Source organism: Panthera uncia, chromosome F2 (genome assembly GCF_023721935.1).
Source record: "Panthera uncia isolate 11264 chromosome F2, Puncia_PCG_1.0, whole genome shotgun sequence".
In the NCBI taxonomy this organism is placed as follows: domain Eukaryota; kingdom Metazoa; phylum Chordata; class Mammalia; order Carnivora; family Felidae; genus Panthera; species Panthera uncia.
The window spans coordinates 70,930,031-70,946,478 of NC_064812.1; the positions used below are offsets into that span (position 1 = coordinate 70,930,031).

Sequence of the window (16,448 nt, forward strand, 5' to 3'; positions counted from 1 at the left end):
TTGGGCGTGTTATTAAAAAAATGTTTCTTAAAGATACTTTCCATATTTTACTTCTACTTTAAGACTAACTTTAATCTCCAGATCACCTATCTATACATACTTTCCTTTTATTGATTTCACTTAACCTGAAATGAATGGCTTACCAAACACTACAAACAAATATTGACCACGTGTCTTACGTGAAACATAAGAATGGCTTCTAACAGTCATTCATCAGTCTCCCCACTAACTTTTTAAAGTTATGAACATACACAGTAAAAACAATTCTGAAGGTTTTTGATGGTACTAGTAGCCAGCACCCACATCCCTTCAAATATTAACACAGTTGGTGACTTCAGACAGTTTAAACTGCAGCTCTTTTGCTAGGTGGGATGGATAAGGCACACCATTTCTGCTTTTGCTTCTTGAACTTCTTACTTTTGAGGCACAGATGAGCTTCCACAGCGTCTGACATTCTTGCTGTTTTCGTCCCGTACACCTGAATTCTGTTGTTCATACTCCAGGTTTGTGCTTAGAGGACGGTGCCTTAGCAAGAGAAAAATAAATCGTGCTGCACTTTTCTTCCTGTTAGCTGAACACCTAATGAGTTTGTACATGCTAACTACATTCTTAGAAATGTCTGAGTCATGTCTACCAGCTGGAATTCTCTTACTTAACGTGTGGAGGTTTTGCATTGTGGTATTGAATCAAGATGGCAACAGGAGGGGGAGGTTGTTGATTGCAGAGAAGTCTGAGACCCAGTCAAATGAATTCCTGTGTCTTTGTCCTTCTGGTGGCTGCAAAACCTTCATATTTTCTTTAGACATCATTAGATACCATAGCTCTTGAAGTCCAACTTGAATCCTGTAAGAATGTTGTCATTTTGCCATAGCGGTATATTGCGTTCACTCACCATACCATAAGGATAATTTATTCCATTCACGTTAATTTTTGTTACAGATCTAACCGCTGGAGGAACTGCTAGGTATTTAGGGTCACGTTCAACTTTCAGGCTGTATGTTCTGTTTCCGCCACTTGTCTAAGAAGACTCTCAGCTGCTTTTCTACTTCAAGTAGCCTAACGTTGTGGTCTGTAGAACTCTTGGTAAATTATGATTATCTTCACCCATGAGTTGCTACTTTAATCCTTCCATGGAAGAGTGCTTCCCAGGCATTTAGATTTTAGGAGCAATGAAATAAAAAAAAAATTAGAGGATGGGGAAACAGATAGTGTGGCCAAGTTTTTTTTTTTTTTTTTTTTAATACGAACATTATTAACTATACCGTCCTCATCATTTGATAGAACATCTTTACTAGATGAGTGTAGGAAGGATACAGTCTGAGAATGAACACGGACCTGTAAGTTGAACAGACTTAGCTTTTAAAAAACTCGTAACCTTAGTTCTGTTTTCTCATTTCACTATAGATGAATGATAGTCTTGTCAGGAAGGGCACTGGTCCTGCCCACAGACCAGCAGGAGGTCATGCATGGCGGGCGGGTCTTTCTTGCCCTCTGGGCCTAAAAGTTTGTAATTTGAGAGTGAATTACCAAGGAAGAGCATGTTGTAGGACAGATTCTTATTTTTATCTTGTATATTTAAAGAGAAGCTATTGCTCTGTATTCTCCAAAAGGACTCAGAGGTAATTGAGCCACATACCAGCTATTTATGGGAAGTTGGGTGCATTAGGTAAATATTAAAAAAAAAAAAGTAAGTTTGTGCAGAGCAGGACTCTTTAGTTGTGAAGAGTCTAGGCCTTGGTTGTGAAATAGGCCAACAGAACATTTGTTAAAAATTTTTTTTAATGTTTTTTTAATTTTTTATTTTTGAGAGAGACCGAGCGTGAGCGGGGGAGGGGCAGAGAGAGAGGGAGACACAGAATCGGAAGCAGACTCCAGGCTCTGAGCTGTCAGCACACAGGCCACCGCGGGGCTCGAACTCATGAACTGTGAGATCATGACCTGAGCTGAAGTTGGATGCTTAACCAACTGAGCCATCCAGGCGCCCCAGGCCAACAGAACATTTTGAACAGTGTGTCTCCTGATACCGTACCAGTTCTGAATATTCCACTCTCCACTCTCCAAGTCCCGGGTGTTCTGTGTATCCTGTATTTTTCTTTTCTTTTCAGGCAAATACTAGTGTCTACCATTTAAGTTTTCTTTTAGTAAAAACGATCAGGCTTTTTGCTTTTCCTAAGCTATTTGCATGCTTGTATATTTGCCTGACTGAAAGGCCTTTGTCAGTTTTCCGAGCTCTGGGGAGCACCAGGAAGAGTTTTCATGGTCAACAGCGAAAGGCGGGGGGATCTGTTCAAGTTACTTTATTCCCACGGATGTCTCAAATAGAGCTTCGTGTTTGTGACTCGCTTCCGAAATAGACTTCCCTTGACTTCAGTGAGAAAAATATGATGAGATTAGATCTATAAGATATATAGTTAAATAATTTATTTTTAAAAGGAACTTCAGAGATCACCCAGCACAAACTCCTGTTTAACATAGGAGAAATCTGAAGCTGCTAAAGATTAAGGGTCACAGGGCAACTTGGTGGAAGCCATAATGTATGGCCCGGGTGGAAGAGGGGGTATTTTAGTTAATTAAATATTCCACTTAACAAAGAGTCATCCTCTGCTACTGGTCTTTTCTCTAATGGGTTAGATCGACAAGAGACAACACAACAGTCTTTGTCTCCCTGCCTCCCCCCACCCCCAACATGCCTGAGAGGGTCTTGTATGTGTGCATGCACCCCCATTCAGAGATGGGAGTGTTGTCGCCTTGCATAGGACTGTACTGAAGCTGTGGCATGGTCCCCTGGCCTTACTGGCTGTGAAGACAAAATTCAGAGTGGCTTTGTGAAGGTATAGCAGTGTGGGGTCATGAAGGTTGGGACCCTTGCTGCCCCCCGAGAACCGGCGTGGATGTAATGGATGAGGTAGTCCCTCCGCTTTGCTGGGGTGCTCACCAAGGTCTGGAGAAGAAGGGGACTAGCTCAGGCAATGGCAGGGGTCACAAGACCTATTATCTGCCTTCTCCAAGGAGTGCTCCTCCGCCCCAGTCCCCCACTTTCCAAAGCCCATTATTCCTAGAAAAATCAACTCTAGTTTGAGATTATATTTGTAATGGTAGTTAATACTTTGGATTGAGGTTGCTTTAGAAGAAAAAAGGGAAAGAGGAGGTAAGACTGATACTAAAGGAAATGACTCAAAGTTTGAATGTTCAGCTTCTTTGGGAAATTGTAGTATTTTGATCAGAAAAAAGGAACAAATTGTACATATGATTGTTATGATTATAATTGGGCATCCTGGAATATTCCACAGGGCTAGCAGATTGAGCCTCATGGATAAACAGATGAAGGAATTAGAACCTTGTGCTGTGGCCTCTCTGTGGTCATAATTGCGGAAACTCCCTCTCATATCTGGGTAAAAAAAAAAAAGATAAATAAAAACAAATTTATGTTTCCTGAATTCTGATGAACACTTGCATATTTACTACATAAAAATCACAGTTCCTGCTTTGATTTAGCGTGTTTATTTTCTCATTTATGAAAATGTATTTAGAGTAGAAACTTCACAGTTTACTGAATAGAAAATAAATTACAGTGTTGAGCAAACAGAAATGTTCTTTTCGCTGTACCACATGATGTGGCAATCTTCCATTCCCACTTAGAAATAGAAGTGCATGAGGCCAGTTTGACCTTTGAGTCGTCTTTGAAGCTACCTTTCATTTTATATTTGCAACTATTTCTTTTAGTAGATTATTCTTTGTTGTTGTTTGAAGATGTATAAAATGTTTTCGGCAAACTAAATTTGGAAGAATCATTTATATGTATATTTTTACAAGTAAGGCAAATTTGTGCAAAGTGAAAAATTGTTTCTGTAAATGTATATGGTGTATAATTAATTTACAGGTGTAATAGGTATAAATAATTTATAGACTTGCAAGAAGAGAATATTTTAAATTGGGTTCTAACAGATATAAATTCTACAGTAAAATAGATCTCTTAATGCGTCTTCAGGTAAGAAACAGACTCTGATTTAAATATAGAGTCCATAACCAAGTGGCCACCTTTAACTCCTTTCCATCTATTCATCAGTTTATTCATCTGTTGTTTTTCCATCCTTCCATGCATCCATGCATCCATGCATCCAATAAAGTGTTTCTTGGGAATCTACTGCTCAGGCTCTGGGCTAAGTGATAGGGATACAACGATGAGTGTCAAAGACAGCCAGTGGAGTTTATTGCACTGGGGGGAGTGCAAATGCATTTGTATGCAATTTATCTCCTCCCCCTTTTCCCCCTAAATTGATGAACTTTCAAATCAGTGTTAAAGGGCCTTATCCCCTCTACCCTGTCTATGCAGTATGCAAACTCAGGCTATTAGAAGCTAATTACAGGAAGGTTTTGAAGATACTTACTAGAAAGCAAATACATTATTTGAAAGGTAAATGATTGTCAACCAAACAAAACATTTATTGACTAGTATGTGAAAGGCACTGTGTCAGGTGTAACTCTGCCACAGGGTTAATTTAACTGCGATAACCTAACAAAATTAGAATCAGCAAGACACAGGATAGGAAAGTTTTGATGGTGGGGGGGGGGCAAGTTAGGAAAGGTCTAGATTCTGAAAAGCTGCTGGAGCCCCCCGGCCAGTGCTGCTGCCCCATTACCTACCTATAGATTACCGGTGGGATGGGGTGGGGAGGGGTCAGTGTGCTGGGGTTGGTGAGAGTTTAGGCCGGTACATCAGAAAATCCAAGATTCAGATCCAAGCTCTGTGACCTTGGGCAAGGTAGTAAAGCTCTTCAGATGTTCCTGTCTACAAAGAGGGTTCAAAAGTAGCTCCAAAGTTGGCAAGGAGTAAACCTTTTAGTATATTAGGAAGGTGTCATTATTCCATTATTGTTATTATTATTATCATCATTATTATTATTATTCCTACCATGAGGAAGAGATGGGAGGACATCAAGGGGCAATTGTGATTGTGATGGTAAAAATCTAGTTAAGGGACACCTGGGTGGTTCATTTGGTCAAGCGTTGGACTCTTGAATTCGGCTCGGGTCGTAACCTCATGGTTTGTGAGTTTGAGCCCCAGACAGGGCTCTGTCTGTGCTGACGGCACAGAGATTGCCTGGGATTCTCTCTCCCCACCCCTCTCTCACCTCCTCACCCACTCTCTCTTTTTCTTCTTTATCTCAAAATAAATAAATAAACTTTAAAACATTATTTTAAAAAATCTAGTGAAAAGTTCCTAAGGGAGAAAACAAAAGGCTTTTTTGTTGTTATTACATGGAATATGAATGGAGAAAAAACGTCTTTTGTTTTCTTTGAAACCCCGGTTCCACCCTTTACTTGAATATGTTGTCCTCTACAAGTCTAGTCAATATGTTCCCTGAGACATGTTTTTATGATTATGGAGCGTACACATGCAATAGAATTTATATCACCAGCCTATTTTGTAGTGAAAATCAAATAAATATTTCCTGTGTGAGGTGAGTATTGGTGTGATAAAACTTCCAATCGAATGGGAGACTATTGAAAGATTTCTAATTCCAGAAGATCTTAATTAGTATAGAAACTACATAAGGTGTGGGGTTTTTTGCTTGTTTGTTTGTTTTTGGTATTTAAGAATGACAGCTTAAAATGGCCCAGTGGTATTGGTAAGATAATTGTGCTTGCGCCCTGGCCACAGCTTTGCTGTGCTTGAAAACATGTCTCCTTTTAGCTTCTTCGTGTTACGCACAACAGGAACTCACTATGGAATCCTAGAACGTTGGGCCATGGACCCTGTGGGAAATGGGAACTTTTGGTGGTGTGGTTTCCCAGACGGAAGCCTGCTCTGGTGATCGGTACTCTCCATCAGAGAAAGCCCCACTCGGATTCCAGCTCACCATGGTATTTGCTATAGGACTTCTTTGTAGCCATTCCAGTTCAATTCCTTTGCTGGGACATAAAGATAATACAGTTGTACTTAACCCTTATGGAACTTAGGGAGAGGCTGTAAAAATTAATGGTGTAATATCGGAGGCGGCACCACGCACCGAGTATCTCATATGGTGGTTTAAACACAATCTGGTGTTCGCTTAAAGTACTTTGTAAAAGAATTTGAAGGGCATAATTAGCTGCAGTGTATGTAAATGTAATTTATGATAGTATAGTTGTCTCGGGTTTTTTGTTTTTTAGAAGCCTTGAGTAGAAAAAAAGAAATCCAGATTTTAAACTGTTAAATATACACATTAAGTATAGAAGGAAGACATTTATGCGTGTAAGACCCGACAGATGAAAGATGGACCTTTTTTCATCAATTAATGTGTTCACTTGGGGCCCTGAGGCAAGCATGTTCTCTAAACCCAGTTAACGAGTCACTTAGAGCTCTGGTTGATAGAGCTTATTCAGTGGAACCAATTTATTTGGCTTCAGAGTTAATGTATTTCTCGTGAACGTTCCTTGATGAGTTCTCTAAATTGATGAGTTCTCTGAGGAGATCTATAAAGGGATCCCTTTCTCCAGCCTGGGTTTTGAACAAGTAAGAAATAGGGCATTATTAGAGTCATCAAATGGAGAACAAAACGTTACCTCTGTTGTGAATAGAACTATACTGGAGACATAGCGTAGAAGGAAAAGGCTCTGCCCACCTAGTTACAGGCAAGGGGTGGCAGGGTGTATTAGCCTGCTCTCTAAGGGTAGCTCTCGTTTCAAAAGAGGAAAAGAAAAAAGAGGAAGGGGTTAGTTGAAAGAGTGTAGAGGAAGGCCAGCCTTGTTGAGGCAAAATCCCTCTTTATAGGGATGGGCAACAGGGAAGAGGCATTTCATGTTGATAAGACAGACTCTTTTTTTTTTTAAATTTTTTTTTTTTTAACGTTTATTTATTTTGGAGACAGAGAGAGACAGAGCATGAACGGGGGAGGGGCAGAGAGAGAGGGAGACACAGAATCTGAAACAGGCTCCAGGCTCTGAGCTGTCAGCACAGAGCCCGACGCAGGGCTCGAACTCACGGGCTGTGAGATCATGACCTGAGCCGAAGTCGGCCGCTTAACCGACTGAGCCACCCAGGCGCCCCTAAGACAGACTCTTAAAAATTCTCCCACTTATCCTTTAAAATTTGATGGCACTGGCGCAAGAGACCAACTCCGTTTGGGAATCAGCGGCGAGAGTGTGGTTTCCTTTTATTCCGGTTTGCTCATTTTAATCATCTGGGACCAAATCCCTTTTTGCTAGCTGCCCCTTTGTACCTAAGATAGTCGCACAGTCTCCTCCTTTCTAGAAGGAGCTGGGAGATGGAGTGAGCGAGGATTTTGATGCATGTGCAGGATTTTTTTTCTTTCTAACCTACGTGGGGGGGTTTCTGCCCAATGTAGCATCTCAGCTTGGGCCGGTTGTTTAAACCAAAGATATAAATGTATTTATAAAAAGAACTGTTTTACTTCCCCCAAATTGCAACCTAAGTCCAAGGCTTAAATCATTAATCCTATTCCGAATTTGGGTTGCGCAGTGCTGGAACTATTCTGCAGTAATTTTTAAGAACAAATGTCACTTATCCACCTTGTCATGGAGAACAAATAATCACAGATTTTTATCAGTGGGCATTGTTTCTAATTAGCTTATCAGCCATGACGTGCTTTAACTCTGCTCCCAATCTTGCTGTTTTCTGGCCAACCTCGAGCTTGCCTGTATCGGTCAAGGACTTGGGTCTAGTGGAATAAAGGCTGTGCCATTAGTAATGTCTGTCTGTTACTGTTTCCTCAGCTGAGCTCCAGTGGGTTGCCTCCTTTGAGGCTTTCTCTCTGAGGCACTGTTTTCCCTATGGGCAAGTGAGAAGGAAGATACTACTGGGTTTTGAGTCTTGTAGGAAGGCATGATGGCCGAGTGGTGCCTACCATTCGGTTCACAAACACCTGTCAAGGACCAAACCCTGTGAGATACACAGCATGTAAGACAACAATACTTGTGTGCGGTGATTCTGTAGCCTGGTGGGAAGAGGTTGGATTAAGATAAAAACACGTGAAGAGATAACAGCAGAAAGGTTAAATGAAAAGTGGTTCGAAACGCATTTAGGGAGCAGCTGCTGTGTGTTTGCTGCTGGGTGTGGTGCCGACCTTTAACAATAAATGAAAAATAATCCAGGTCTAGAAGAGGTTCATGTTCCCAGCAGAGTGACAGGCCTATGAAAAATGATGACATCTATGGGGCGCCTGGGCGGCTCAGTCGGTTGAGCGTCCCGACTTCAGCCCAGGTCATGATCTCGCGTTCCGTGAGTTCGAGCCCCGCGTCGGGCTCTGTGCTGACAGCTCGGAGCCCGGAGCCTGTTTCGGATTCTGTGTCTCCCTCTCTCTCTGACCCTCCCCTGTTCATGCTCTGTCTCTCTCTGTCTCAAAAATAAATAAACATTAAAAAAAAAATTTTTAAAAAAATGATGACATCTAAAAGGGAACCGACACCACGGAATAGTGGCTTTCTGCTGGACTCAGGGAGGGCTGTGGAAAAGAACGGTTATTGCAGCTGGGCCCTGACGATTGGGTAGGAGTTTGCAGGATAAAAACGATACGAAAAAAGGAGAGGTGGATGCAGGAATGTCGTAAGGGACAGGTGCACTGGGGCTTGGGACAACGAACCGGAAAATCAGGGGGTCAGAAAGCGAGGTACCATGGTGGAGAGAGGCTGATACATTTGAATTAATACAAGTGTCACTTTACTCATTTCAATCCATATTGTTTTTAATCCCAGAATACTCGCAAATTAGGTAAAAAAAAAAATAGGAGTTGGGGTAGCAGTTCCTTGAAAGGTTGTAAAGATGCTCTCAGCTGTAGAGAAGGTGAAGAGAGAAAAACACTTGAAGTCCTACTAAGCCTCACACAATGTGAGTCTTAATGAAAGCAGGGCTGATCTTTCTCCACACAACAGAAAAGTGAATTAAAACTGAGGATTACCAGAGTTTAGTTTGTGTTTCCTGTTAGTTGGAGTTGATTTGTTTTTGCAGGGAAAGAATTTTCAGCTTTAGAATTTTCATCCCCTCCTTTTAGCTTGATGGTCTGGCTGTATTGATCCTCACAGGGTCACATGTATTTCTGCCCGGGTTTCCTAGGCAGCATCCAGGAGAGCCTCTCCTTTTTGGTGTTGTTTTGGAAGAGACGTTTCTCTTGATATCTGTGCTCCTTGGAATCGCTAGGCTTGCTCTTGGCAGTGGCTGTTTCTGGAGTCTCTCCTCCTTTCCTCTGGCCAGGTTATTTTTTAACATGGATGTCTGTGCGCTGTCAGTGCACCTGATGGCCCTTAGAACTCGCTGGATTTTAAAAACTAAAGAACGTGGCAGAAATAGGATATTGACAAGGAACACCATAAGTGAAGATGCATCAAATTACACGGATATTTACATTTCCATATATCTAAATTTTATTAGAGATTTTATTGTGAATTTGTCGTGAAAACCGTATTTGTGCAGACAACACAGCATTTTGTTTTAGGTTATTAGGATTTGTGTTACGGGGGTTACTGCTCTGCTGAGCCAAAAGGCTCTGGAGAACTAGGTTCCAGTCAAGTTTGCACCGTCTTTATAGGAAGAATTATCCTTTGTTATTTGAGTCTAATATCAGAAACATCTCGGTTGCATCCCTTACTGAATAAATATTGAATCCTGTGGGGACAAAGATTTGAGATAATGGCAGATTGTTTTGCCTCTCTTTCCCAGCCTTTTTCCGGGGGGGGGGGCGGGGAGCGGGGGGCATTGGGGAAGATAGTAGACATAAAATTGGACTGACCAAATACTATAATTTGGGGGTGCATAATAGTAAGCGTGTACCTCACGTCACACTTGTCAGAAAAGGAATGGAGAGGCACCTGGGTGGCTCAGTCCGTTAAGCTCAGGTCATGATCTCGCTGTTTATGGGTTCAAGGCTTGTGTGGGGCTCTGTGCTGACAGCATGAAGCCTGCTTGGGATTCCTGTTCTCCTTCTCTCTCTCTGCCCCTCCCCGGTGTGTGCCTCCTCTCTCTCTCTCTCTCTCTCTCTCTCTCTCTCTCTCTCTCAAAATAAACACTAACAAAAAGAAAAGAATGGAGACTTTGAGCGGGAGGCCGGGGAGCACTGTGTATTGTGAAATAGCATGGGGATGCCAGGAGGGAAAGGGGATTGAAGCAAAGATGTCAAGGCCAGCCGAAGTCATGCTGAATTTGAGACTGGTTGAGATTGTTACACAGTTGAACTCAAAGATGAATTGGAGGAATTTTCACATTGGGAAGTTTGATTTCTGATAGACTCTCGGTTCCTGGCATAGAGAGGGCTCTAAATAAATATAAATAAGTGAGTGAAAGAGTAGACGGTAAAGTTCTAGGCATCGTACCCAGGTTCTGAGGACGTAAATAGGACAGTTGGGACCTTCTCCCACCTGGGGGATTTTGTCCTTGCAATTCCCCTGTCTGGAATATTCTTCCACCAGGTAGCCATTAACTTTCTCCTTCAGCGCCTTTGGGTCTCTATTCAGATGTCACATAAGCAGAGAGGCTGACTTTAGCTTTCCTTAACCTACTTGGTTTTCTCCACTGCATTTCACGGTAATTTAATAATACATATATATGGTTATTTAAACATAAATTCTGTATATGTGTACCGTACATATGGCTATTTTATAGTAATGCATTGTAGCTGGAGTTTAGGGGATCTGGAAATTAAATAGCTGGAGATAAATCTTGAATGGCAGGGTGGAACAAAGAATGGAAACCCTTAAATGTCAGGTTGATATTGGTATCCTTTTCTTTGGTCAGAAAGGTGATGTATATGTGGCATTTCACTAAGGGCGGTGGGGATCACTGTTCCGCATTTCACAGTTACACGTTTTTTCATGCATTCACCAAATATTTGTTGAGCACCTACCATATGAGTTGCGGGCAGTCTGAGGTACTAGGGACAACACACCGGTGACAAACTACGCAGAAATCACTTTCCTTCTCAAAACGGTACTTCTAGTGAAATGTAATCATTTTCATCGATCAGTCATGTGATGCTTTGGGGAAGTCATGACGTCACGTAGGATGTCGTCGGCTTTGACAAAAAAAGAAGGGAGTGTGGGAAATGACGTGGGGACAGAGCATTCAGAGCTTACCAAGAGTTTTGCTAGCTTGTTTGGAGATCAGGTGAAAGGAGCAGTCCGTGATTCCTCTAAGATTTGAGCCTCCATAGCTGGAAAAATGGTGGGCCTCTTAGAGGAAGGCCAGAAAGGGGGACGGTTTTGGTGGAAAATCCTGGTGTATACTTTGATATGTTTTGGGTTGGACGGCTGCCTTTCATCCAAGTGGAAATGCCCAGGAAGAGGCTAGAAATGCAGATGGGTAACTCAGAAGAGAGGCCACCGTTCAGCATGTGCTACAGCAGCTGATACTGTTTACTTATGTATCTATTTGAATCTGACTCCAGGTAAATGAGTTCATATAAAAGAGTTCATGCAATGTCATGAGAAAACAGTTACAACTTTCATTTGGTATCCTGTCACTACTGCTTATGGGTATCATAGGAATATGTAATGTTCCTGAGTAAGCTTAATCATGCAGTACTTTACCAAGGGGAAATTATATTCTTAATCCTAGGTAATGGCCACCGGTTTACATACTGTGATTGTAGCGATTGTGATAGCATATGTTCTCTTTATCCACACCAATAATTAATCCATCCTTGAAACTTAACTAAGCGACTTACTTCAACAATAAACTAATAATAAAATCCACTGCTTATTAAGAAATACTAATGTGAGTGTAAGATTTAGGACTAGATTTACACTCCTAAAATTGCTTTAGCTGATGATACATTTTCTGCTTGCTGATAACCGGTTTCCGTGCCTCATGTCTTTATATTTCAGGGTATTAAAAATGATGATATAGAAAATGCGTCTTAGAATATTTTCTGAAAAGCCCTAGATCAGAGCACAAAGCTCAGTATACTTTTGTCTGTTCTTAGACATAATTTTACTTTTCAAGAAATGCCACATTTTGTCTACCAGAACCCCAAATTTGAATTGAAATAAAATTTTTCTTTTATGTATTAAGTAATTTGGCTGTGTGTACATCTAAAAGATTTGATGTCAGAAACCAAGGGAGTGCTTTTGTTCAGCATCCTATATCCCTTTTAGAGGAGCACCTTGCAACTCAGAAAGCGCCGGACATTTTTCCTTCCACGTTGTGAAAAGTTCTAAAGGGCAGCTCCTGGGTTGGTTAATTCAGCTGCTAAGCCGTGTTTTGAAGGGCCAGCTGCTTTGTTTTCCTGCTAAGTCATTTCAGGACTTTGGCCCTTTCCTGGAAATGTTCATTCAGGGTTGCAGGATGGCCATATCACATCTTAGTGGCACATCCTCACAGACTAATGATGAACGGTTGTAAGAGGACTCCATTTTCTTACATTTTTTGGTAACATGTATTTATTTTTGAGAGACTGAGAGACAGATTACAAGTGGCGGAAGAGCAGAGCAAGGGAGGCACAGAATCCAAAGCAGGTCCCAGGCTCTGAGTGGTCAGCACAGAGCCCCAGTGTGGGGCTTGAACTCGTGAACCGAACTGTGAGACCATGACCTGAGCCAAAGTCGGAAGCTTACCCTACTGAGCCACCCAGGCGCCCCTGTTTTCTTGCATTAAAAAAATGTTTTATTGACGCAAAACTTACATACCATGAAATTCACCCATTTAAGCTGTACAGGTCAGTGGCTTCAGTATATTTACAGTGTTGTGCAGCCATTACCATGGTCTAGTTTTAGAACCGTTTCATCACCCCATAAAGAAAAAGTTACTCTTCATCCCCTACCCCTATCCCTAGGCAACTAGGAATCTGCTTTCTGGCCCTGTAGACTTTCCTATTCTAGACATTTCATAGTAACCAAACGATGGCTGTTTTCAAGGTTCGTTTATCCATGTTGTAACCTGTGTCAGTATTTGATGACTTTGATTGCCAGAGAGCGTTCCATTGTGTGGATATACCTCCTTTTGTTTATCTGTCAGTTGATGGGCACTCAGTTTGTTTCCACTTTTTGGCTGTTGTGAGTAATGCAGCTATGAACATTTGCATACAAGGTTTTGCGTGGACGTAAGTTTTTCATTTCTCTTGGGTGTGGAATTCGGGGTAATATGGCAGTCCACACCTAATTTCCTAGGCGTGGAATTACTGGGCGATATGGTAGCTCTGTGTTTAACATTTTAGGAATTGCTAATTTGTTTTCCAAAGGGACTGCATCATTTTCCCAATCCTGTCAGCACTGTGTGAGGGCTTCAATTTTTCCACATCCTGGACAACACTGGCTGTTGTCTTTCGTTTTGATGAGAGCCATTCTAGTGGGTTTGAAGGAGTTTCTCCTTGTGGTTTTTTTTTTTTTTTTTTTTTTTTTAATTTTTTTTTGGGGCAGAGGGGGACAGAGCAGGAACGGGGGGGGGGCAGAGAGAGAGGGAGACACAGAATCGGAAACAGGCTCCAGGCTCTGAGCCATCAGCCCAAGCCTGACGCGGGGCTCGAACTCACGGACCGCGAGATCGTGACCTGGCTGAAGTCGGACGCTTAACCGACTGCGCCACCCAGGCGCCCCTCTCCTTGTGGTTTTGGTTTGTATTTCCCTAATGATATATGGAGCGTCTTTTCGTGGGTCTGTTGGCTATCCGTATGCATTGTGTTTTCGTTTTGCTGATGGTGTTGCTTGATGTCCAAAACTTTTTGATTTGGATGAAATCTGATATATCAAATTTTTCTCTTACTGGTTCTGCTTTTGGTGCCATCTCTGTTTTTTACAGTAAAACATCTTGTAGGTAAGTAACGTATGTACAGAAAGGTGCCCAAACCACAAATAGACAGTTCGACAGTTCACTGCATTTTCAGAAGGTAAACATACCTATGAAAAACCAGCATGCAGATTAACAAACAGAGCACGACCAGCATCCCAGAAGCTCCCGTCACGGTTCCTCCAAGGTTAGTTAACCGTGATCTTGACTTCCAACATCATAGGTAAGTTTTGCCTATTTAGGAGCTTTGTATAAATCGAATCACATAGTAGTTGTTATCCTGTGTCTTCGTTTTTTAAAATTCTAGGTTGGAGTCTGCTACACTGTAGCGTGTGTGTTTCCTTTGTTTACTTTCTTGTGTAGTAGCATATCACTGCGTGAGTTTTCGATGGTGTATTTTTTCCACTGTTGACCGGCATTCGGATTACATTCAGGTCTGGTCTGTTAGACTAGAGCTTCTGTGAGTATTCTGTTTGGCGAGCATACACTTAGAAGGGTAGCCTGTGTAGGAAAGGCGTAGTTCAGCTCTAGCAGTTGTTGCCAGTTAATTGGCCACAGTGTTTGTCCTGCTCCATGCTGTTACCAGCCTTAGGAATCTCTTTTTAGCAACCGGATGTTTTCCCAGAGGTCTTCCTCACCCCTGCCATCCAGCAGAGCTCCCCTCAGGTATCATTCGCCAGAATTTCTGTACACGCGGGTTCCTGGGATGGTCATTTCAAGGGAGAAGACTAAGCTGTCACTCTTGGCTTAGTCAGGCTCACTCTGTAGGGCTGAGGCGGGCTCTAGGCTTGTCATAAACACTTGGTCTGATATATAGAAATGCAGCTGGGGGCGCCTGGGTGGCTTGGTCTGTTAAGCATCCGACTTCAGCTCAGGTCATGATCTCACGATCCGTGAGTTCGAGCCCCATGTCGGGCTCTGTGCTGACAGCTCAGAGCCTGAAGCCTGTTTCACATTCTGTGTCTCCCTCTCTCTCTGCCCCTCCCCTGTTCATGCTCTGTCTCTCTCTGTCTCAAAAATAAATAAACGTTAAAAAAAATTTTTTTTTTTAAAATAAAAAGAAATGCAGCTGAGGTTCTGTCTGCATGGAGGAAGGGGGAGGGGAGGCAGCTGTGTCTGCAGAAAGTGGGAACATCCAGTCCCACCAATTAGATACTACCAGAGGAGTGGCTTTGTGCTCCCCAAGATCTCTCTTCTGGACTTATTTTCAAAATTTAGCGGGAGTCCTCCGTAAGTATTTTTAATAGTGATTGTGCTTTTTTGCATTTTAATTTGTATTTTTACAAGATTACATTTTCACTAAGGCTGCTGTAATAAATCGACCTTTGGACAGTGTCGCCCGTCATCGCTTTTGTCTTCGTCGTGGTGCCTCATTGAAAATGTGCGGCGGGAGCGCTCTCCAGAAAGTGGTTACCATTTTCCCACGGAAACAGTGTTTCATTAAGCTTTGGTTCCGGCTTAAGCCTTAACAGCACATTAATTAAAAATATCAAACACCGTGTTATGTAAAAGCAAAGGTAATACAATAACTGTACACGTCCACAGTGATTTTAGCAGAATTATCTTCTGAGTTACATTACTGTCGAGCAAGGAAGGTCCTTGCTTCTCGGAGGGGCATGTCTCTATGACTTCACATACACTCAGAAATACAGTTTCACTCACTGATATATTTCATTTGTCTAAAACAAATGTGCTACCTGTAATAAAGACTTTTGGAAAACAATAATTGTGTTTCTATCTGAATTTACATAGGTTCTTTTTTGAGAATGGTTGTGGATGGCCAAGATGATAAAGCATCGAGTAGCACAGTGAAAGCACTGTTTCCACAGCCATGGCTGTGCAGACCAGGGGAATAGTGTTGTAAAGCAGAGTCTAGTCAAGCAGAGAGCCTAGTCAGTTCTGGAGAGATCGGTCCCGTTGGTAGGCAGATTCAGGCATAGGTGACGTTCTCATTTCCTAATTGGTGTTTCCATATCTGCCCTCTGAACATTTGCGGAAAGCACGGTGGTCACTGGTGATTATTCATTTTGGATTATGTGTAAAATGTAATCCTCTTGTTTTAGAAATGTTTTCCCCCTAAGTCATAGGAGCTGTGCAAAATCCAAGCGCACTGCCACGTAAACGTAGGTTAAATTTCCTATCAGAATTGTTGTGCTTTTTCTCGTTCACACCCATTCATGCCTTTCCTGTTCCTGGTTGACCTTTTTTTTACCCGAGTTGTTTTGGTACAAGTTCCATCTCAGTCAAGCAGAGTGATACTTCACCTTGTCATAGCATTGAAAGCAAACCTGGACTCCATGTTCTAGGTCAGGGGTAGGTTAAAACCCAGTTTTCTAGAATGCCTTTTAAAATAATTTGATTTGCATTTGGTTCCCAGTAGCATTGCTCCCGTGTTAGCCTGAGAGTCTGAGACAGACTTCAGGGAAACGTGGTCCCCTTTAATTAGCACTAGAAGTGATGTATGTAGTTTACTGTGAGTTTGCTGAAGAAAGGTTCTTTGTGCAACTCTCTTGAGCAACAAGTGAGCTGGATTAGTTTGTTATGGGTTTCCAGTAAATTACAAAACTTCTATCAATAAGGAAATAATTTGCGGGAGGAGCATAGGTGTGGATCTTTGCAGAGCTTTTTGTCTTGAGGATGAGGGCAGTCTTGAGTGTTCGTCTAGTTGTAGAGGCGGGGATGTCCTTGTACTTGTGCGGGAATGTTTGGGCGAAAATCTGTTACATGAATTTCTGAG

General features: G+C 42.1%; 1 protein-coding gene and 1 pseudogene across 2 annotated transcripts in view; one reads left to right on the top strand and one right to left on the bottom strand.

Annotated features, from left to right (window-relative positions):
* The window catches only part of CA8 (carbonic anhydrase 8), a 101,363-nt gene that overhangs the window by 16,012 nt on the left and 68,903 nt on the right, over positions 1 to 16,448 (top strand). The gene's annotated exons all lie outside the window — the stretch shown is intronic.
* LOC125924899 (ubiquitin-conjugating enzyme E2 variant 2-like) lies at positions 687 to 15,057 on the bottom strand (annotated as a pseudogene).